The 23,498-nt window shown below is 40.8% G+C and overlaps 1 long non-coding RNA gene across 1 annotated transcript in view; it reads right to left on the bottom strand.

Annotated features, from left to right (window-relative positions):
• LOC137226998 (uncharacterized) overlaps positions 1–23,498 on the bottom strand; it is a 252,577-nt gene that overhangs the window by 149,137 nt on the left and 79,942 nt on the right. Inside the window, exon 2 of the long non-coding RNA XR_010944645.1 lies at positions 1,550–1,616. This is a non-coding gene — a long non-coding RNA (uncharacterized lncRNA). The remainder of the gene's footprint in view (positions 1–1,549; positions 1,617–23,498) is intronic.

Below are 23,498 nucleotides of genomic sequence, written 5' to 3'. Positions count from 1 at the left end.
CTAGGCATAGGGTACACATGATGACAGGCAGACCCCCTGGCCTTAAATCGCTCTCACTCTACTGGAGGAGTCAGATACGAAAACAAATAACTACGAATAAGCTGCCTCTTACTTGAGGTGGAAGGTACTGGGAACAACTCTGATACTATTTCTAAGAAAAGCTGCATAACTCGCCTAATAAAGCAAGAGGCCCTGTGACACTGATGTTGATATGCCAGCTATTCTTAGTCAAATAATTAGAGCATACCGGAATAAGTGACACAGTAAAGGCCTGCATAATGAACTTGAGAGAAATCAGAGAAAATGGGGGAAGAGTTGTGCAGGAACAAGGAGAAGAAGCAGAAGTAAGGAGAGGAGAGAAGAAGAGAAAAGAAAGAGAAAATAATGTGAGTAGAGAAGGAAAATGGGACGTGAAAACCCACAGAAAGGAAAGACTGCCTGGAGACCTTCCAGACAAAGGGACATTTGAGCTTAGGTTTGAAGACTGAGTAAGAATTTGAGAGAGTAAAGATATTCAGACAGAGGAAACAGGGTACATAAAGGTGTACATTCAGCATGTGAAAATGCTGATGTAACCGGAACATGGTGTGTTTCTCTTAGGTTATGGACAAGGGTGGGGAATACTGTCAGAAAGAAAGAATTGGGATCAGAGTGCAAAAAGCCATGAGACGCCAAGGTAAGGGTCTGGTCCTTTTCCTGTGGGCAATGGAGAGCCACAGAAGAATTTTCAGCAGCAGGGTACATTATTAAATTCATGTTTTAACAAAAAAATAATCGGATTGCAGGTATGGTATAACATGCCACCCAGATCCTACTTCAAGAATGAAGGACTTGGGATGAAGTTGCTGGGACTGCTGTTGGCACCCACCTTGGGGATTGCCTCAGCTGGAGAGACCCCTCATCCAAGGTCATGCCCATTTCCTGAGGTGGCCAGCATCCAGTGTCTGATTGACATCAGGTATAAAGGTCCAGTCCTCTCACCCTAACTTTGAACAGCTCTGAAGGGTTATTATCTCATCTTCATGATTCCCCGCAGGGTCTTCTGAGGTTTCCACTGACACTACATTCCAGCCTGAGTTCTCCCTCCACCCAATCCTGCTTCCTTCTCTCCTTTCCCTCCCATCTCTCATATCCCCCTCTTCCCTTCCCTTCCCCAGATGTTGGTCCCAAGAACACTCTCTAATACATCTCCAGTACACTAATCTAAGTCTCAGTCTGCTACACAGGAAACCTAACCTGGGACAGTGGAGTAGACTGAAAAAGTAAGAGGGAATAGGTGGGAAGCAAGCTACTGCTGGCCTATGCTGTGCTTGCCAGGACCATACATACTGGATTTCCCATGACAATCCTCTGTCCAGCCTGCATTATTTCCTTACTCCTAGGCTGGTCTCCTGGCTCCTGAATTCACTAACACGCTCCAGAGACCAAATTAAATTTTCATCATTTTTGGAAAGCAGAAAGGAGAATCTTCCATAGACAATTAAAACATAAAGAAAAGAAAGCAGTGCTCCCATTGGGCAGCACAAAATGGTGGAGAGGATGGACTCACCAAACCAGAAATGGGGGGAAATGAAATAGACCAACAGGACAGCTGCTTGTAAAATCCATCTTCTCTCCTGAAAAGATATTCAAGAAATAGCTCCTTTAAAATACTTTAATAGACGCTTTCCAAGCCTTTTTAACATGTGCACATAAACAATATCAGAATGAAACTCTGTGCATAGTTCTGTACCTTGCCCTTTTTTTTTACCTTATATTATTTCATTCCTACTTCCCACGTCAGGGAGAGAAAAACCTTTTGATTCAAGAGGGGTACCTGGGTTCAGTTTTTACACACGGGTTTGGTTTTTTTTTTTTTTTTTTTTTTTTTTTGGCCGTGTTGGGTCTTCATTGCTGCATGTGGGCTTTCTCTACTTGTGGTGAGCGGGGGCTACTCTTCCTTGCTGTGCACAGGCTTCTCATTGCAGTGGCTTCTCTTGTTGCAGAGCATGGGCTCTAGGCGCACAGGCTTCAGTAGTTGTGACACATGGGCTCAGTAGTTGTGGCTCATGGGCTCAGTAATTGTGGCTCGTGGACTCTAGAGCACAGGCTCAGTAGTTGTGGCGCACAGGCTTAGTTGCTCTGCGGCATGCGGGATCTTCCCGGACCAGGGATGGAAGCCTTGTCCCCTGCAGTGGCAGGTGAATTCTCAACCACTGCACCACCAGGGAAGTCCCTACACATAGGGTTTTATTCAAAGTATACAGCAATTGCTTATATAAAGAAAGCCATGGTCATGCTGACTCACAGTAAGCTGGCAACCAATAGTGTCCTTCCTTCAAACGTATGGGTATAAGCCACACACTCACCTCTCTCCCCATACACATTCTACCCACTCCTGTTAGTTAGAAGAGTTCAGTTTAATTGTTTAACTAAATATGGTAAATATTCATAATATTCATAAAATATATGTAACATATAAAGAGTTACCAAACAATGAACACCTCTGTTCTCACTGCTTATTATCTTAAAAAGAATATTATTATTAATTTGAAATTCTCTGTGGGTGCCCCACCCCATCCCAAACATTCCCTCCCTCTCAAAATTAGTAATCACTTTCTCTAATTTTGTGTTTTTCATTTTCTTGCTTAATTTTATAGTTGTACACATGTTTGCATCTTTATATCACACAAACACACAAACATATTTAGTTTATTTTTTTACCTTTATATAAAATCATACTGTCTGTATTCTTCCATGCCTTTTATTTTTCACTCAACAGTATGATCCTGAGATTAACTTGTGTACATTTTAATTGACGATAGCTTTATTTCGTCAACTCTGAATCATAAACATCATGGTGTCTGATGTTAATAAAAGCCCTAGGTAGTCAGAGAAAAGAGATATTTGCAAATCAGTGTCACAGTTTCCATAAGGTAATGGTCCTGCTGGAAAACATTGTTCTTTTCCATTCCTCTCACCACTCCACTTCCTGCAGAGACACTGCGCCCTGCCACCAACGTCACCATGGAAAAGTGTGTCCGGTGAAACACCCCTCTCAGAGAGCCAGGCAACTCAACACCCTCTGCATGTGAAGTGGGGAGGGGGGCTGGGCAGACACCTGAACGTGCCTTTCTCAGATAACACACATGAAGAAGAACAGTCTTGGGGAAACTACTATCCACTGATGTTCTGGACTTACCATTTCACTTGGCATTTTGTTTCTGAGCCAGTTTTTCCAAGTCTAAAAGACAACCCTACATGGAAGAAAGGTCACATCAAGAGCCACTTCCCCCTCATTTCAGTCAGATAAAACAAGTCTTGTTCTGTCAGCCTTCCACATTTAGCATTTCCACTGCAGCCGCTGCTGGGAATTTCCCCTCTCTGAAGAAGACCTAATTAGACCCACAGCCAGGCTGGCTGGCCATGGAGCACTCTGCATCCCACATGCCAAGATTTCCATCCAAGAGACTCTGATCTTATTCCCACATTACTCTGTCTGCAAAGGCCTAATTAACAAACCAGTGACTTCACTTTTCTAGAGAATCTATTCCCTGGTCCCAGGAAGGAAATGTGGTTCTGTATGAAGCAGTCCTTCCTCACGTGGGATGTCCCTGGGGACACAGAACCTCATCTCTAAAGCTTTCCTCAACCATCTCCACAACCCTGGCACAACTGACTTGCCCCTTCTCTATACTCCTCACTCACTCCATATGGATTTCTCTCTTAGCACCCACAACATATTACTACCCTTATTTATTTAGACAGTTTTATTCTCCACCAGGTTCTAGGTTCCTTTAGGGCAGGAGAGTGTCTAATCCATCTCTGTATCCCCAGCTTAGCCCAAGCTTGGCACAGAGGAAGCACTCAGGGAATCTACAATGTTTGTCCTGAATTCCCTACTTCTGGGCCACCCCAGTAGGTACTCTAGAACGCCAGCCAAGCAACTTGGAACCAGAAGGTGAGTTCCAAAAGGCAGATAAAGGTATCTTTCTCTGGGAAAGAAGCTAAAGAACACGAAGGAAGCTCCAGGCCACGTCCTTGAGATAAACTGGGGATACCAAGTATTCACACTGAGTCTAAAATGTTAGGGTGGGATAGGGATAGTTACTGGAGATGGAGTCAAGTGTCAGCTGTATACTAGAGTAAATCATAGCAGATCAAGAATAGGCTAGAAAGGCTTAGAACCATGAGCCAGCCAGGCTTAAACATGATTAAGGTAAATAGGTTGTAACTCAAGTTTGAACAGCCTTGAATGCCAGGCTATGGAGTTTGGATATTATTCTCTGGGGCAATGGCAAAATGGCCTCATGGCACCTGAGGCCAACTGGCTTCCCCCAAATGGAGCCTGGTGTGAAACAAGATTATTTGAGAAGAGTAGTGCCACTTCTCAGGTTAATAGAGTTTTAACTTGAATTCTGTCTCTGACTCTAACACAGGGGAAGGCACCTTTGTGACTCAAAGTCTTGGCACAATGTTAGATTAACTTCACAAACGTAACCTAAAATGGCAGGTTTCAAATGGAGAAAGAGAGATGGAGTTAGGCCATCACAGCTTTCTCACTTACTCATTCTCTGGACCTCAGAAACATTCTCTGTATAAAATGAGGATATGAAGTTTCACCTCACAGAGTTCATAATCAATGAAGCGGTAAAGCATGTTTTTTTTAAAGAAATAACCAAATAAAAATTCTGCAATTCTACCTGTTAACAGTTTGCTAGGAGTTTTGTGATACTTTGTTTTTTGTTTTAATATCTTTATTGGAGTATAACTGCTTTACAATGTTGTGTTAGTTTCTGCTGTACAACAAAGTGAATCAGCTATATGTATACATATAGACCCATATCCCCTCCCTCTTGAGCTTCCCTCCCACCCTCCCTATCCCACCCTTCTAGGTGGTCACAAAGCACCAAGCTGATCTCCCTGTGCTATGCAGCAGCTTCCCACTAGCCATCCATTTTACATTTGGTAGTGTATGTACATCAGTGCTACTCTCTCACTTCATCCCCAGCTTCCCCTTCCCAAGTTTTGTCATACTTTGAAAGCATCCATACCCCCAGCCTGTCAAATCATGACACTGAGCAGTGCAGGAGACTACAGCAACTGACACAATGTCTTCAGGGATCTGGAGCTGAGAGGGCTTTGCCTGGACAATTTCTCAGAAACCCAGATACCATACAGAGATTATCCCAAACTGAGGCCATCCTGGCCAGACCTGCCTGGTTCCCATATCCTTCAATCTAAAACAAAATAATCAAATTCTGCTTAAAAAAAGTCCTAGACCAAAAGTCCTGACCATCAACTTTAGTTTAGAAAGTCAATATTGATTTAAAAAAAGAAAGAAATATGCAAGTAGAGCATTTCAGACCAGAAAGAGCCCTTAAAGGTCACCTAGTCCAAAACCCTAATATTACAGGTGAAGAAATTAAAGCCCAAAGTGGGGACTAGACTTAGCCAATGTCACAAATCTGGAGAGAGGAAGAACTAGGAAACAAAATCATGTCTTCCAACCTCAGACACCATGTGTTCAAAACTGATTCAAGCATGGTTTTATTTTTTTTAATGGCAGAGCAATGAAAGTATAATAAAATAGGAATAAAATGGGAGATAAATTCAATTCAAATACTAAGGGGGAAAGTACAACCAACCAAGAAAATAAACTCTTCAAATAGCTGATACAACCAAAGAATGCCAAGGCCCTAGTTAACTGCCTACATTTTGAGAAAATGTGAAATGAGGTTTGATCAAGCCTTGCAATGACCTATGCTCTCAGCTCATCTGGACAACTAATGTTGAGCATATGGGAAGCTGAAATGATTAGGTTTGCTAAACTGAAAGGAGATAAAGGAAGGACTGGATGTAATTCTGGATGGGCCCAAAATGGGGGGCTCCAAATGGGAATGTAGTAGGTGGGATAAACGGAGACCCTTGTTCCTCTTGCTGCCTCTCTGAAACTTGAGTTACAGAGAATCTGCACAAATGCTCAAAACACATAAATTCCCTTCCTGAGCCTCAGTTTCCACAGCCCCGAAATAGGAATCATAAGAACCATTTCCCAGAGCATAACAGGAGCAGCATCAAAATCCCCTGGTAAACCATTGTTTATGGAAGTATAAGGGCACTACTACTCAAATGTTGATGGGACCAGGGAGGTTTGCTTGTGATTCTATGATTTTGCGTGCCTGCTTTTTGTAACGAATGACAAAAACATTCCACAGAGGAATAGCAGAAAATTCTCTTCAGAAGAGAGTGAAGAAAGGTATTTAGCAAGCTAGCAAAACAACCATACATCTTGTTGCCTGCTAGACCAATAGCCAAACCATAAATCTAATTGGCAAAACCAGAAAAGAAAAATGTGTAGTTTTTTAGAATAAAGGAATTCCAATGTGCCAAATACCTTCTGTGCAATTATCTAAGTAGTTTCTTGTTTAGGACGGTTTTTAGAGAACACCGGTCACCAAATGTAGCTGCTAACCTAAACCGCTTCACTTCACAATGTTCCCAAAATGTCACTTGGAGAAGGACATCAACCTGGAAAACAGGAGAGCTGAGTTCTGCACTCACTTCACTGAGTGGCCTCGCATCCCATCCCCTCTCTGTGTTTCAGATTTCTCATCTACAAAATGAAGTTTCGATCCACAGATACTATCATTTTTACTGCTGAGTCTCTCATTTTAGCTACTGATTTTGACTTGTAGGCTTTGTAACACACCTGTGTATGGAAACTTCATGTAATGAGAGAGGCTGGGCTGTCCAGGTATGACACCAAATGGTGGATGCCTTGGCTTCTTTCTTCTTTGGACCATTCCAGGAGCAGCTGAACTGCAAAGACAGGACAGGGCCCCAGTCCAGGATATTTCCCTTTTGTCAACTGCCTTCCTTCTTTCCCTTTCTGCACCACTTCTCACCTCCACACTCACCACTTCAGACTGTCAGGTGCCCTCTGTGTCGATCATCCACTGCCCTTCTCAAACCAGGAGGTACAGAGCTACACATTCACATAGGACACTTGAAATACAGTATTGACTGAAACTAAAACACAGCTCTTACCTCACTATAAGAGAAGACCCAGGAACCATTTCTAATCTCTGACAATCAATCACAGAGACATATTCTAAGCAATGCCAAGAGGAGAGAACTAAGGCCAATTAGTGCCGGAGGACAGCTTTAACATAATATACTCCAGTCCGTTTTACATTATTCCTAAACAGTACCAATCCAATAAAACTTTCTGTCTCTAAAATATTTTCTAAAATAAATGAATATATATGTAATTATCTAACAGTGCCCTGTGTGTACATGCTCTAGGTGCTGTTTTATGCTTTCAGCCAACAAGAGCTATCAAGCAGGTTGTATCAAAGGGAACTATACCCCCAACCTTGAACTGAGTGCTCTGCAACATGAGTGATTTATCTACCACGGCCACTTTTTATGCCTCTGTATGTGTGTGTGTGCCCACATGCACACACTCAGGCAATTTTGATCCACAGTGGAACACAAAAACTATCTAAGAATAGATCTGGATTTTCCAGGTTAATTTTTCCTGCTGGTTGTTATTAAATTGCAAAATTTTCCACATCTTAAGACTCCTTCAAGAAAATGGGAGAAGAAACCAAGGGTGAAGATTAGCAGATAATCAGGAGGGCTTTAGCAGGCTTGCCTGGACTACATGCTGATTGATGAAGTTCCTGCTCTCCTCTCCATGCCTTACTGCCTAGATCAGCCAAAGTCACTTGGTTTGCCCCAGAGAAGTGATTTGCTTGGACCTACTCCTGTATGCTAGAAATTGGTCAGGGTGAGCTTAGACAGAAAATACAGAGCAGTCTACTGTCCTGCCAGATATTCAGAATCTTACCTCCACTACAGCCCTGACAGATGGCCCAGCTACAGAGACTCCTTACGTTTCCTAGCTCTCACTCAAGAACTTGCCCTCTGACTTCCTAAGCAGGGCATCTTGTAAATGCTCAGAGAAGCTCTCAGAGGCTCTCTGTTCAGCCTGCTACCTCCTGGGAGTATTTACCCATCAGTGGCTTAGTGCCCTTTGTTACACAGTTAAGTCTGTACTTGTAACTCGGGTTTTTTTTAATTGCTTTTCATTTTCACTAACATGGACATAATCATTGATAAAGCAATAAAATAGTTGGTTGGGAAAAGATGACAACTTGTGAATTAGAGATAGACAGAAGACCTTTGACAATGTGTGACATTGTTGACATCATAAATAGTCCTATAGCCTGGGAAGACTGAGCAACCACAGTCTAATGGAGGAAGCCATTACTGGAAGTATGTAATTGGTGACATTAGAGAATATGAAGAGAACAGAAGAACCATGGGAACACACTGTGACAGGGACCATGCTCCAGAGACCCTATATCATGCAGATTCAGTTAAGGGTCGCATTTCTAGAACCCATACCCTAGTGAGATCTGCTGTGGGTAGGTCAATGGCAATAGGCAGTTTCCCAATACTGGAAGTTTTCAAGGATCAGTTGGGTGTGAAAGGATGTATGTACAAGGATTTTCATTTCACATAATTTATAATAGCAAAAAAAGAGAAACTAAAATCCAACAATAGAGGATTAGTTACAAAAAGTATGGTAAACCTAGACAATGGAACACTATAAAAATTAGATGTAGCTATGTATTTTATATACTTAGCAATATATTGTTAAGTAAATAGTGAGGTATAGTACAATCTAATCCACAGAAAAGACTCTGGACACTTATGTACCTAATTCCTAACTATACTTATCCATGAGTGGTGAAATTATAGTTGTTGTTGTTTCCATTTTGCTTATATGTATTTTGTAATTTTAAGAAGTGAATTTATAGTTTGTATAATACTTTGAGGCCAAAACTGATGAATAAGGGTTGACTAGTCTTGATGGCATTTAAACATTCCTCCAACACTGAGACTATGAAACTGATTACCTGAAACTAAGTAACTAATATTGTGGCCCCTCCTCCCCTCTAACCAACCACACATGCACACGTAAGCACGCACACATGCATACACACATACACACACACACACACACACACAGCTAATTTGGAGGCTCTTTTTCATCCCCTGCATATATGTCAGTAGCAATGGCCAGAAAGCCCATCCCTGGAACATGGGGTTACAGTGATAAGTCTCACAGTAATGGCAGGAATTTCAATGGCTACAGCAGTACTGCAGTAGCATATTCAAAATGACAACATGGCTGAAATAACACCAGCTCTCTGCAAATAATAAACAGGATGGAGCGCTGCTTGGCTCAGGTGAACTCCACAGCTTGTTTTCTTTTCGTTGTATTTCCCCTTTCACAAAACCAAGACTTGCCTTTGGATCTCACAGGCCTAGGATACTATTATTTTGACAGTTGTTAGGTGGCATTGCAGAGGATGAAAGGGCACTAGTTAGCTTTCCCTCTAAACGCACAGCCCACTCCAAGCAGCATAAACACTATTATTTTGAGTTGATGGACAAGATTTACAGATGTGTATGTAGAGGTTGAAAAGTTGAAAATTAGCAAGGAGAATTTGAGAATTACAATGAAGATAATACGTGTGATCCATTTTGTCTATAAAATAGGCCAAGAATTATATTTTTAGATGAATTTGTGTAAAGATAAATACATTTTAATTAGAGGCTGATATCTCAAATATCAGATCAAGATTAAGGTCAAGAGCAAACGCTAATCCTCCTAGTTCTCAGGAGTGTTGAGGATTTAGTTCTAAGAAGATAATTGACCTGAAAGTCCTTTGTACATTTTGTGAGTTCTTATTGTTGTGTAATAGTAAGAAAGCAACGTTTAATTATACTCTGATTTCTTAAGAACACTAACTTTCACCAAATATCTGTTCTTGCCTACTGTGTTAAGATACACAAAACCATATCAGGAATATCACTGCTTTTCTATGTTGAAAAAAAACTGAACCCAACATCTAGAAACCCACAAAACATGTAAAACATAAGGAAAAACAACTTCATTCAAATAGCCATGTCACAGTCCTTGCTTTAATATATTAAAAATATTGCACTGAAAGGAAGTTATAATTTAAAATGTTATTTGTACCAAGTCACTTCTGAAACAAATACTAAGATTTCAATCCTCTAGAAAACCTTTTATACAAAGTAATACTTTTAGAACCTATATATGGGCACTCCATATGTTTTTCACTATTGACCTAAGAAAGGGATATCAGAATCATGTTTTATTGTTGAGAACTCTGACACTAAGAAAGATGAGGTGATCCACAGGCAGAAACTTTCAGGGCCAGGATTCTAACCCACATTTGATTCCAAGTCTCATGCCCTTTCTACTTTAAATGAGTTGCCCCTTTTCCTTGCCCATTGGGCAGAACCATGACATACTGTATATAGCTTTATGACTTGAAAACCCCTGATTTCTACAGAGGAGTAGCTTATGGAAAATGGCTTGTGTTAGGCAGATCACCCTATGCCCCACATGTGATCTCCTGGTTGCCTAATTCATGATTGCAATGAAGTCACAGTTATCCTAATCGCCCATCATCACATGACCAAGCTATGCAGGAAAGGTGTTTCCTCCCAAACACTGAGCATCTGGACCATTGTTTATGACAGAAATAACATTAGGGGCTGACCCAATATAAAACAGTGGTCATGCAATTTAAAGACACATTCTATTAACAGGAAGATGTGCAGGTTACTGATGCATAGGGGTGGGTGGATTTGTTACTGTCATTCTTATATAGGTTCCATTTGAGTTGAAAAATAAAAGAAATAGGGCTTCCCTGGTGGCGCAGTGGTTGAGAGTCCGCCCGCTGATGCAGGGGACACGGGTTCGTGCCCCGGTCCGGGAAGATCCCACATGCCGCGGAGCGGCTGGGCCCGTGAGCCATGGCCGCTGAGCCTGCGCACCCGGAGCCTGTGCTCCGCAACGGGAGAGGCCACAACAGTGAGAGGCCCACGTACCGCAAAAAAAAAAGAAAAAAAGAAAAATAATAGAAATAATGATTTGAGGCCCACACTTAGATACTTTGTTAGAATTAAAAGTGCCCCCCCAAAAGCAACTGATAGAAAACATGTGAGAAGTATTTGGGGGTAATAGAGAAAGCCCAAATTTTATAAGCTCATCACCTGGTTTTTAATACTTACTGGGTTCTAAGATCTTGGGCCAGTTTTTCAATCTTTTTGATCCTTAATTTCTTCATATGTTAATAAGTTTCTACAGATCTGAGTTAGGTGAGCCAGGACACAAAACCAGATCCCATTCAAGAGAGGCCTGTTACACATTACCATGCATGTGCATTTCAGAAGACAAGTGAGCCTGCATGTGTGGAGGGGATCTGACCTTCCCCTGAGGGATACCAGAGACCAAGTAATGGTGGAGGGTACATGAGACAAGTCATTTTAGGAAAAGAAATGCTGATGGAAAGGTAAGTGCCTACATAAGGAATTCAAGCCAAAACTACTAAAAGACTCAAAGCCCAGAGGGATTTGATGAGGCCATCTGAGGTTCTGAGGGAATAGATTTCCAAAGAGAGTTCGTTTCCCAATTTGTAGAAAACCAAAATCCTGAAAGCTCCCTAAGCACATTTTAATCAAATGAGTTCTTTAACTGACATTCATTAAGCATTTTTACTGGGCAAACACTGAGGGGCCTTGCCAACAGGAGAATCTAGAATCAAGAGGGAGAAGCCAAGCTATAAACTAGGTAGACTGGAAAGGTAAAAAGTAAGAATGAGAGCTAAGGAGAAATGTTGCCAGCTTTAAGTCTCCAAGGTGAGTCTCTAGAGTTATGTGAGTTATAAGTTATGTCTTATCTCATAGGGTAATGTCCTCCTTGATCCCCTTTGCTGCCTCCACATCATTTCTCCTCCCCACTCCCTAATTCCTACTCCAAAACAAAAACAAACAACTCAGCTTCATTGAAGGATGTATCATTAGACCCACCTCACTATTGGTATCCTCATTCATTGAACAATTTAGAACTTGGTGACTCTTTTTCTCCCACCACTTCTCTCATCATCTCGATAAGAGTCTTGGTGACTTCATCATCCATGTAGATTACTCACCCATTGCCTGGCCTCTCACTGCTATCCTTAGTTACATCTTGGACCTTATCAACCAATACTACACCAGTCTGGAATTTCTTTCCTTAACACCACATTCTTCGATGTCCACCTCCTATCTTACCAACTCACATACTCTACTATGCCCACATCAACAATTCTTTGGCCCGCAATTTGTTACTTTCCATCATCCCTATCATATCCTCACTTTTTTCGTCCCCAGGTGGGTTTCTGTGATGTACTTCATAATCACTCCCTTGCCCCTTCTACTCTCTTGCCCTATCCATCAAGCTGCCCTGGGAAAACTCCAACCCTAGTCTGCAGGGACTATCAGCACAAACTCTCCACGTGTGTGGCAAAGTATGCCTCAAAGGAATTGGAGGGCTGGACAGATGCTCTCTGGGTGTGGCAATTCCCTCCAGCCAAAGAATTAATTAGCTCTTGCACATCTGCTGTTATATGCAGGTAAAAGAAATGACAGCATTCTTAACTTAGACAGATTAAGAAAAGGAGATTGAAGGGAAGGAGTATAATTTGAATTTACATTGAAAAAAAGTCTTTGACTTTAAAATGAATAAAGTAATTGGAACTGCTAACGCATTGCCAGGCAGAGGGCAGACTTATTAAATAATAAAAATCTTTCTCATTTGCATTCAGCAAATTGCCTGACGGTGTGTGAAAGATAATAAATTTCTTAACAGAATTAGTCTCTTAGTCAAACATCAATCATTAACATCTTGTTAACCCTCAAGACTTAGTTAACAAATTTCTTCGTAAAAAATAGGAAGAAAAAATTGAAAAGGTAAAATTTATGGCACTGCTATGATCATAAACTTAATAAGTGTTTATCATAGAAAATTTGAAAAATACAGGAGACCTTCAAGATGGCTGAGGAGTAAGATGTGGAGATCACCTTCCTCCCCACAAACACATCAGAAATACATCTACATGTGGAACAACTCCTACAGAACACCTACTGAACCGTGGCAGAAGACCTCAGACTTCCCAAGAGGCAAGAAACTCCCCCACGTACCTGGGTAGGGCAGAAGAAAAAAGAAAACACAGACACAAAAGAATAGGGACAGGACCTGCACCTCTGGAAGGGAGCTGTGAAGGAGGGAAGGTTTCCACACACTAGGAAGCCCCTTCGCGAGCGGAGGCTGCGGGTGGTGGAGGGGGAAAGCTTCGGAGCCACGGAAGAGAGCGCAGCAACGGGGGTGCAGAGGGCAAAGCGGAGAGATTCCCACACGAGGATCGGTGCCTACCAGCACTCACCAGCCCGAGAGGCTTGTCTGCTCACCCGCCAGGACGGGTGGAGGCTGGGTGCTGAGGCTCAGGCTTCAGAGGAAAGATCCCAGGGAGAGGCCTGGGGTTGGCTGCGTGAACACAGCCTGAAGGGGGCTAGTGTGCCACAGCTAGCCGGGAGGGAGTCCAGGAAAAAGTCTGGAACTACCTAAGAGGTAAGAGACCATTGCTTCGGGGTGCGCAAGGAGAGGGGGATTCAGAGCACCGCCTAAACAAGCTCCAGAGACAGGCGCGAGCCACGGCTATCCGCCCGGACCCCAGAGACAGGCATGAAACACTAAGGCTGCTGCTGTAGCCACCAAGAAGCCTGTGTGCAAGCCCAGGTCACTACCCACACCTCCCCTCCTGGGAACCTGTGCAGCCCGCTACTGCCAGGGTCCCGTGATCCGGGGACAACTTCCCCAGGAGAATGCACGGAGCGCCTCAGGCTGGTGCAATGACACGCCGGCCTCTGCTGCCACAGGCTCACCCCGCGTTCCGTACCCCTCCCTCCCCCTGGCCTGAGTGAGCCACAGCCCCCTAATTAGCTGCTCCTTTAACCCCATCCTGTCTGAGTGAAGAACAGATGCCCTCAGGCGACCTACATGCAGAGGCGGAGCCAAATCCAAAGCTGAGCCCCAGGAGCTGTGAGAACAAAGAAGAGAAAGGGAAATCTCTCCCAGCAGCCTCAGGAGCAGCGGATTAAAGCTCCACAATCAACTTGATGTACCCTGCATCCGTGGAATACCTGAATAGACAACAAACCATCCCAAAATTAAGACGGTGGACTTTGGGAGAAACTTTGGGGTTTCTTTCTGCATCTAATTTGTTTTCGGTTTTAGGTTTATCTTAACTTAGTATATAGAGTTTAGTATAATTCGTAGATTTCTTTATTGATTTGGTTGCTCTCTTTTTTTATATATATATACATATATATTCTTTTTCCCTTTTTTCTTTTTGTGAGTGTGTATGTGTATGCTCCTTTGTGTGATTTTGTCTGTATAGCTTTGCTTTTACCATTTATCCTAGGGTTCTGTCTGTCCATTTTGTTGTTTTGTTTTGTTTTTTGTATAGTTTTTAGCTCTTGTTGTCATTGGTGGATTTGTTTTTTGGTTTGGTTGCTCTCGTCTTTCTTTTTTTTATTACTTTTTAATTTTTTTTATTTAAAATAATTATTTTATTTATCTATTTTTCCTTTCTTCCTTCCTTCCTTCCTTCTTTCTTTCCTTTCTTTCCCTCTCCCTCTCCCTCTCCCTTTCTCCTTTTCTCTCTTTCTCTCTTTCTCTCTTTCTTTCTTTCTTTCTTTCTCCTTTTTCTTCTGAGCCATGTGGCTGATAGGGTCTTTGTGTTCTGGCCAGGTGCCAGGCCTTTGCCTCTGAGGTGGGAGAGCCGACTTCAGGATATTGGACCACCAGAGACCTCCCAGCTCCATGTTATATCAAACAGCAAAAGCTCTCCCAGAGATCTCCATCTCAACGCTAAGATGCAGCTCCACTCAACGACCAGCAAGCTACAGTGCTGGACACCCCATGCCAAACAACTAGCAAGACAGGAACACAAGGCCACCCATTAGCAAAGAGGCTGCCTAAAAACATAAAAAGGTCACAGACACACCAAAACACACCACCAGACACAGTCCTACCCACCAAAAAGACAAGATCCAGCCCCATCCACCAGAACACAGGAACCAGTTCCCTCTACCAGGATGCCTACACAACCCACTGAACCAACCATAGCCACTGGGGGCAGACACCAAAAACAATGGGAATTATGAGCCTGCAGCCTGCGAAAAGGAGACCCCAAACACAGTAAGTTAAGCAAAATGAGAAGACACAGAAACACACAGCAGATGAAGGAGCAAGGTAAAAACCCACCAGACCAAACAAATGAAGAGGAAATAGGCAGTCTACCTGGAAAAGAATTCAGAGTAATGAGAGTAAAGATGATCCATAATCTTGGAAATAGATGGAGACAATACAAGAAACGTTTAAAAAGGACAATGATGAACAACACAATAAAGGATATCAAAAATCCTCTAGAAGGAATCAATAGCAGAATAACTGAGGCAGAAGAACGGATAAGTGACCTGGAACATAAAATAGTGGAAATAACTACTACAGAGCAGAATAAAGAATAAAAGATGAAAAGACTTGAGGACAGTCTCAGAGACCTAAGGGAAAACTTTAAATGCACCAACATTCAAATTATAGGGGTCCCAGAGGAAGAAGAGAAAAAGAAAGGGACTGAGGAAATATTTGAAGAGTTTATAGTTGAAAACTTCCCTAAGATGGGAAAGGAAATAGTCAATCAAGTCAAGGGAGCACAGAGTCACATACAGGACAAATCCAAGGAGAAACACGCCAAGACACATATTAATCAAACTATCAAAAATTAAATGCAAAGAAAAAATATTAAAAGCAGCAAGGGAAAAGCAACAAATAACATACAAAGGAATGCCCATAAGGTTAAGAGCTGATCTTTCAGCAGAAACTCTGCAAGGCAGAAGGCAGTGGCAGGACATATTAAAGTGATGAAATGGAAAAACCTACAACCAAGATTACTCTACCCAGCAAGCATCTCATTCAGATTCAACGGAGAAATTAAAACCTTTACAGACAAGCAAAAGCTAGGAGAATTCAGCATCACCAAACCAGCTTTACAACAAATGCTAAAGGAACTTCTCTAGGCAAGAAACACAAGAGAAGGAAAAGACCTACAATAAGAAACCCAAAGCAATTAAGAAAGTGGGAATAGGAACATACATATCGATAATTACCTTAAATGTAAATGGATTAAATGTTCCAACCAAAAGACACAGACTGGCTGAATGGATACAAAAACATGACCAGTATATATGCCGTCTACAAGAAACACACTTCAGACCTAGGGACACATACAGACTGACAGTGAGGGGATGGAAAAAGATATTCCATGCAAATGCCAATCAAAAGAAAGCTGGAGTAGCAATTCTCATATCAGAGAAAATAGACTTTAAAATAAAGACTACTGAAAGAGACAAAGAAGGACACTACATAATGATCAAGGGGTCAATCCAAAAAGAAGGTATAACAATTGTAAATACTTATGCACCCAACATAGGAGCACCTCAATATATCAGGCAAATGCTAACAGCCATAAAAGGGGAAATCAACAGTAACACAATCATAGTAGGGGACTTTTTCACCCCATTTTCACCAATGGACAGATCATCCAAAATGAAAATAAATAGGAAACACAAGCTTTAAATGATACATAAACAAGATGGGCTTAATAGATATTTATAGGACATTCCGTCCAAATACAACAGAATACATTTTCTTCTCAAGTGCTCATGGAACATTCTCCAGGATGTATCATATCCTGGGTCACAAATCAAGCCTTGGTAAATTTAAGAAAATTGAAATCACATCAAGTATCTTTTCTGACCAGAACACTGTGGCACTGGATATCAATTACAGGAGAAAATCTTAAAAAATTCAAACACATGGAGACTAAACAATATGATACTAAATAACCAAGAGATCACTGAAGAAATCAAAGAGGAAATCAAAAAATACCTAGAAACAAATGACAATGAAAACATGATGACCCAAAACTTATGGGATGCAGCAAAAGCAGTTCTAAGAGGGAATTTTATAGCAATACAATCCTACCTCAAGAAACAAGAAACATCTCAAATAAAAAACCTAACCTTACACCTAAAGCAATTAGAGAAAGAAGAACAAAAAAACCCCCAAAGTTAGCAGAAGGAAGAAATCATAAAGATCAGATCAGAAGTAAATGAAAAAGAAATGAAGAAAACGATAGCAAACATCAATAAAACTAAAAGCTGGTTCTTTGAGAAGATAAACAAAATTGATAAAACATTAGCCAGACTCATCAAGAAAAAATGGGACAAGACTCAAATCAACAGAATTAGAAATGAAAAAGGAGAAGTAACAACTGACACTGCAGAAATACAAAGGAACATGAGAGATAACTACAAGCAATTATATGCCAATAAAATGGACAACCTGGAAGAAATGGACAAAGTCTTAGAAAAGCACAACGTTCCGAGACTAAACCAGGAAGAAGGAGAACACATGAACAGACCAATCACAAGCACTGAAATTGAGACTGTGATTAAAAGTCTTCCAACAAACAAAAGCCCAGGACTAGATGGCTTCACAGGCGAATTCTATCAAACATTTAGAGAATACCTCCCACCTAACCTTCTCAAAATCTTCCAAAATATAGCAGAAGGAGGAACACTCTCAAACTCATTCTACGAGGCCACATCACCCTGATACCAAAACCAGACAAAGACATCACAAAGAAAGGAAACTAGGGGCCAGTATCACTGATGAACATAGATGCAAAAATCCTCAACAAAATATTAGCAAACAGAATCCAGCAGCATATTAAAAGGATCCTACACCATGATCAAGTGGGGTTTATCCCAGGAATGCAAGAATTCTTCAAAATATGAAAATCAATCAATGTGATACAGCATATTAACAAACTGAAGAAGAAAAAACATATGATCAGCTCAATAGATGGAGAAAAGGCTTTTGACAAAATTCAACACCCATTTATGATAAAAACCCTCCAGAAAGTAGGCAAGAGGGAACTTACCAAGCCTAATAAAGGTCATATATGACAAACCCACAGCCAACATCGTTCTCAATGGTGAAAAACTGAAACCATTTCCTCTAAGATCAGGAACAAGACAAGGTTGTCCACTCTCAGCACTATTATTCAACACAGTTTTGGAAGTTTTAGCCACAGCAATCAGAGAACAAAAAGAGAAAAAAGCAATACAAATCAGAAAAGAAGAAGTAAAACTGTCACTGTTTGCAGATGACATGATACTATACATAGTGAATCCTAAAGACACTACCAGAAAACTACTAGACCTAATTAATGAATTTGGTAAAGCAGCAGGATACAAAATTAATGCACAGAAATCTCTTGCATTTCTATACACTAACAATGAAAAATCAGAAAGAGAAAATAAGGACACATTCCCATTTACCACAGCAACAAAAAGAATAAAATACCTAGGAATAAACCTACTTAAGGAGAAAAAAGACCTCTAAGTGGAAAACTATAAGACACTGATGAAAGAAATTAAAGATGATACAAACAGATGGAGAGATATACCACGTTCTTGGATTGGAGGAATCAACATTGTGAAAATGACTATACTACCCAAAGCAATCTGCAGATTCAATGCAATCCCTACCAAACTACCAATGGCATTTTTCACAGAACTAGAACAAAAAATTTCACAATTTATATGGAAACACGAAAGACCCCAAATAGCCAAAGCAATCTTGAGGAAGAAAAACGGAGCTGGAGGAATCAGGCTCCCTGACTTCAGACTATACTACAAAGCTACAGTAATCAAGACAGTATGGCATTGGCACAAAAACAGAAATACAGATCAATGGAACAAGATAGAAAGCCTAGAGATAAACCCACACTCATATGGTCACCTCATTTTTGATAAAGGAGGCTTGAATACACAATAGAGAAAAAACAGCCTCTTCAATAAGTGGTGCTGGGGGCTTCCCTGGTGGCGCAGTGGTTGAGAGTCCGCCTGCCAATGCAGGGGATGCGGGTTCGCACCCCGGTCCGGGAAGATCCCACATGCCGCTGAGCGGCTGGGCCCATGAGCCATGGCCACTGAGCCTGCACGTCTGGAGCCTGTGCTCTGCAACGGGAGAGGCCACAACAGTGAGAGGCCTGCGTACCGCAAAAAAAAAAAAAAAAAGTGGTGCTGGGAAAACTGGACAGCCTTATGTAAAAGAATGAAATTAGAACACTTCCTAACACCATGCACAAAAATAAACTCAAAATGGATTAAAGCCCTAAATGCAAGGCCAGACACTATAAAACTCTTAGAGGAAAACATATGCAGAACATTCTATGACATAAACCACAGCAAGATCCTTTTTGACCCACCTCCTAGAGAAATGGAAATAAAAACAAAAATAAACAAATGGGACCTAATGAAACTTAGAATCTTTTGCACAGCAAAGGAAAACATAAACAAGACGAAAAGACAACCCTCAGAATCGGAGAAAATATTTGCAAACGAAGCAACTGACAAAGGATTATTCTCCAAGATTTATAAGCAGCTCATGCAGCTCAATATCAAAAAAACAAACAACCCAACCCAAAAATAGGCAGAAGACCTAAATAGACATTTCTCCAAAGAAGATATACAGTTTGCCAACAAACACATGAATGGATGCTCAACATCACTAATCATTAGAGAAATGCAAATCAAAACTACAGTGAGGTATCACTTCACACCAGTCAGAATGGCCATCATCAAAAAATCTACAAACAATAAATGCTGGAGAGGGTCTGCAGAAAAGGGAACCCTATTGCACTGTTGGTGGGAATGTAAATTGATACAGCCACTATGTATGAAGGTTCCTAAAAAACTACAAATAGAACTACCATACGACCTAGCAATCCCACTACTGGGCATATACCCTGAGAAAATGATAATTCAAAAAGAGTCATGTTCCACAATGGTCATTGCAGCACTATTTACAATAGCCAGGAAATGGAAGGAATCTAAGTGTCCACTGACAGATGAACGGATAAAGAAGACGTGGGACATATATACAATGGAATATTACTCAGCCATAAAATGAAACAAAACTGAGTTTTCTGTAGTGAGGTGGACGGACCTAGCGTCTGTCATACAGAGTGAAGTAAGTCAGAAAGGGAAAAAAATACCATATGCTAACACATATATACAGAATCTAAAAAAAAAACCCAAAAAAATGGTTCTGATGAACCTATGGGCAGAACAGGAATAAATTCGCAGACGTAGAGAATGGTCTTGAGGACACGGGGACGGGGAAGGGCAAACTGGGACAAAGTGAGAGAGTGGCATGGACATACATACACTACCAAATGTAAAATAGATAGCGAGCAGGAAGCAGCTGCATAGCACAGGGAGATCAGCTCGGTGCTCTGTGACCACCTAGAGGGGTGGGATGAGGATGGGAGGGAGACGCAAGAAGGAGATATGGGGATATATGACATGTATAGCTGATTCACTTTGTTATAAAGCAGAAATTAACACACCATTGTAAAGCAATTATACTCCAATAAAGATGTTAAAAAATAAATAAAAATAAAAAGATAGTGTTTGGGGGGCTTCCCTGGTGGCGCAGTGGTTGAGAGTCCGCCTGACGATGCAGGGGACATGGGTTCGTGCCCCAGTCTGGGAAGATCCCACATGCCACGGAGCGGCTGGGCCCGTGAGCCATGGCCGCTGAGCCTGCGCGTCCAGAGCCTGTGCTCCACAATAGGAGAGGCCACAACAGTGAGAGGCCCGCGTACCGCAAAAAAAAAAGATAGCCGTTGGAAAAAAAAAAACACTGCCACGAATAATTTTGTAAAAAATGAGTGTATGCAATTCTGATCACTGGTTTTTGTTAGATTATATTGGAAAAAGTGGAATAAAAGAGTAGAAGAATACAATCAGTTTTAAGCCTTCTTATTGGCAAAGCCAACTTGCCTTACAGAAAGTTCGTATGTTCTGGAAATTTTGTTAGTGGTTTTTACTCCTCAGAGTGGAAGAGTTCCTAGGAAGGTAGACAAACACAGGAAGTACCTTGAAAAAAGTGAGGAGGCTTAAGTTCAGACCTGGCCAATATTGGGCCCTTGGGATAATGGTGCAGCTCACTTCCCCTCAATTGAGTAATTTTACGTAACGACTCTATATTTCTGAAAGATGCACAGTGGTGCCTAAGGTAGGCCAACAAGAGAAGGCTTTTACAACAAAATCAGCAAAGGTCCTCGACTTCTGTAGACCTCAAATGCTCATCCATACAATGATCTCCCCACCAGTGGTTCCCAGACTCAAAGGCACATCCAAATCCTCTGGGGGCATGTTAAAATTCCTAACACACACACACACACGCACACACACACACCCTTAGTTTCCTGGATCCACTCTCTAAAGATTCTAACTCAGCAAGTCTTAGGCTGGGGCTAGGAATTTGTATTTTTAACACTGTCCCTAGGCAATTCTGGTATAGATGAGCCTCTTACAAGAGCTAATTTCTGAAAATCTATCAAGCTTTGAATTTTCATGAGTCTCTCATGATAGAGTTATCACTGCTTTGTAAATATGATGGGGAGAAGTTCAAAATATTTTAAGAAAGAGAGTATTTAATTTTGCAAGTTTTTAATGGTTATTTTATGCTCAAACATATTCCAATATCAGTTTCTTTCAAAGAATTCTCAAATGTATCTATACACTTATTTGCATAAGCCTGTGGTTTTGTAATCAAAACTATTTATTTGCTGGCCTTTTCTTCCTTTAAATGTATGTTAAAATATATTTTAATATCCAGGGAATTTATTTAGACTTGTTTATCAATGTTCCCATGGTACTTCCTTCCTACCTCCATCCTCTGGCCCAAGATAGGAACAATTGGGTTAAAGCTGACTGCACCACCAGGCAAGAGTGCTTCACATTGAGCTGGCCTCCCTCTACTTGCCTTTCCATTAGCAATAATAACAGCAACAATAAGACATTCACTGAGTGCTTACCAGGTATAAGACAATGTATGGAAACTTCTATAGAGATCACCTTGGCTCCTTGATATTAGTCAATGCTAACTTGTAGCTCACTGGATGTCATAGATTTATTAATTCTACCAAGATAAATAAATATAAAATATACTTCCTCTTAAAAGATGAATAAAATATCACACATACTGTTTAGGTATATTTTTGGACTCCAATAAATAAAAATTGAATGTATGAGGGAACTAATAAATGCTAGAACAAGTATTTGAGAAGTTAGGTACACATAGGTGATAAATAATAGATCTCTGCATTTAGATACAAAACTGGCCATTGCCCAACATGGCCATAACCCTTGATCTTTGGGGCTATCTTTTCCACCAAATAGAAATTATTTGCCTCTCTACCAGACAAAAACCTACTAGTCACCATGGTGTCCCTATAGAGCTATAGAACAGCTCAGTCAACAGAAAGTCTATTGAACTGCACTGACACTGTCATGACAGAAGATACAGTATCCTCATTTTCCTACTTCCAAGTTTGGGATAGTTTTCATGACAACCTGAAGTTAGTGAAAATATTACAGCTGATGAACTAGTGCTATCAACCAGTGAGTGGGTGAGAAATCTTTTCTTAGAAATGTGGCACAGCTTTCTGGGATCAAGCACCAAAAAATTTAAAAAAAAAAGAAGGAAGGAAGGAAGAGAAGTAAGGAAGGAGGGAGGGAGGAAGGAAAGAATGAATGAAGGGAGGGAGAAAGGAAAGAAAGGAGGGAGGCAGGAAGAAAGGAAGGAAGGAAGGGAAGGAAGGAAGGGAAAAAGAAGAAAACAGGATTTCAAGTTCATCCCTCATATTTCATGCCTAGAATTTGGATTCACTCAAAATATGCTATTTTCTTAGGGATTTTACCCAACAGTGTTTATAGTTCTGTCAAAATCAAGGCAATCTGAATTGCATACTAAAAATATCTCAATAAATATAGCATTATGCTTGAAAGACTAGAGGAATGCTAAAGTTATTTATGGCTTGTTCATGTAACAGTTTTGATGTATACTGATGGCAAATATTCTGTGGTTAAATCAGATATGCTACATGTTCACTGTTAAGATACTACTTTACTTTATGTTGGTTTTGATACATACATTGCTATTTGGATTTTTTATTCCTTTAGGGGTAGGGTATGACAACTTTTTTATACAATTTTTAAAGGTTACACTCCATTTATAGTTATTACAAAATACCGGCTATATTTCCCATGTTGTACAATACAACCTAGTAGACTATCTTATACCCAATAGTTTGTACCTCTCGCTCCTCCACACCTATATCACCCCTGTTGCACCTCCCCACTGGTAACCACTAGTTTGTTCTCTATACCTGTAAGTCTGCTTCTTTTTTGTTATATTCACTAGTTTGTTGTATTTTTTTAGATTCCACATATGAGTGATATACAGTATTTGCCTTTGTCTATCTGACTTTTCTCACTTAGGATAATGCCCTCCAAGTCCATCCATATTGCTGCAAATGGCAAAATGTTGTTCTTTTTTATGAATGAGAAGCATTCCATAATATATATATGTGTATACACACACACACACACACACACACACACACACACACACATATATATATATATACCACAGCTTTTTTATC

Source organism: Pseudorca crassidens, chromosome 7 (assembly GCF_039906515.1).
Source record: "Pseudorca crassidens isolate mPseCra1 chromosome 7, mPseCra1.hap1, whole genome shotgun sequence".
Taxonomy (NCBI): Eukaryota; Metazoa; Chordata; class Mammalia; order Artiodactyla; family Delphinidae; genus Pseudorca; species Pseudorca crassidens.
This window is presented reverse-complemented; position numbering and strand designations above follow the sequence as displayed.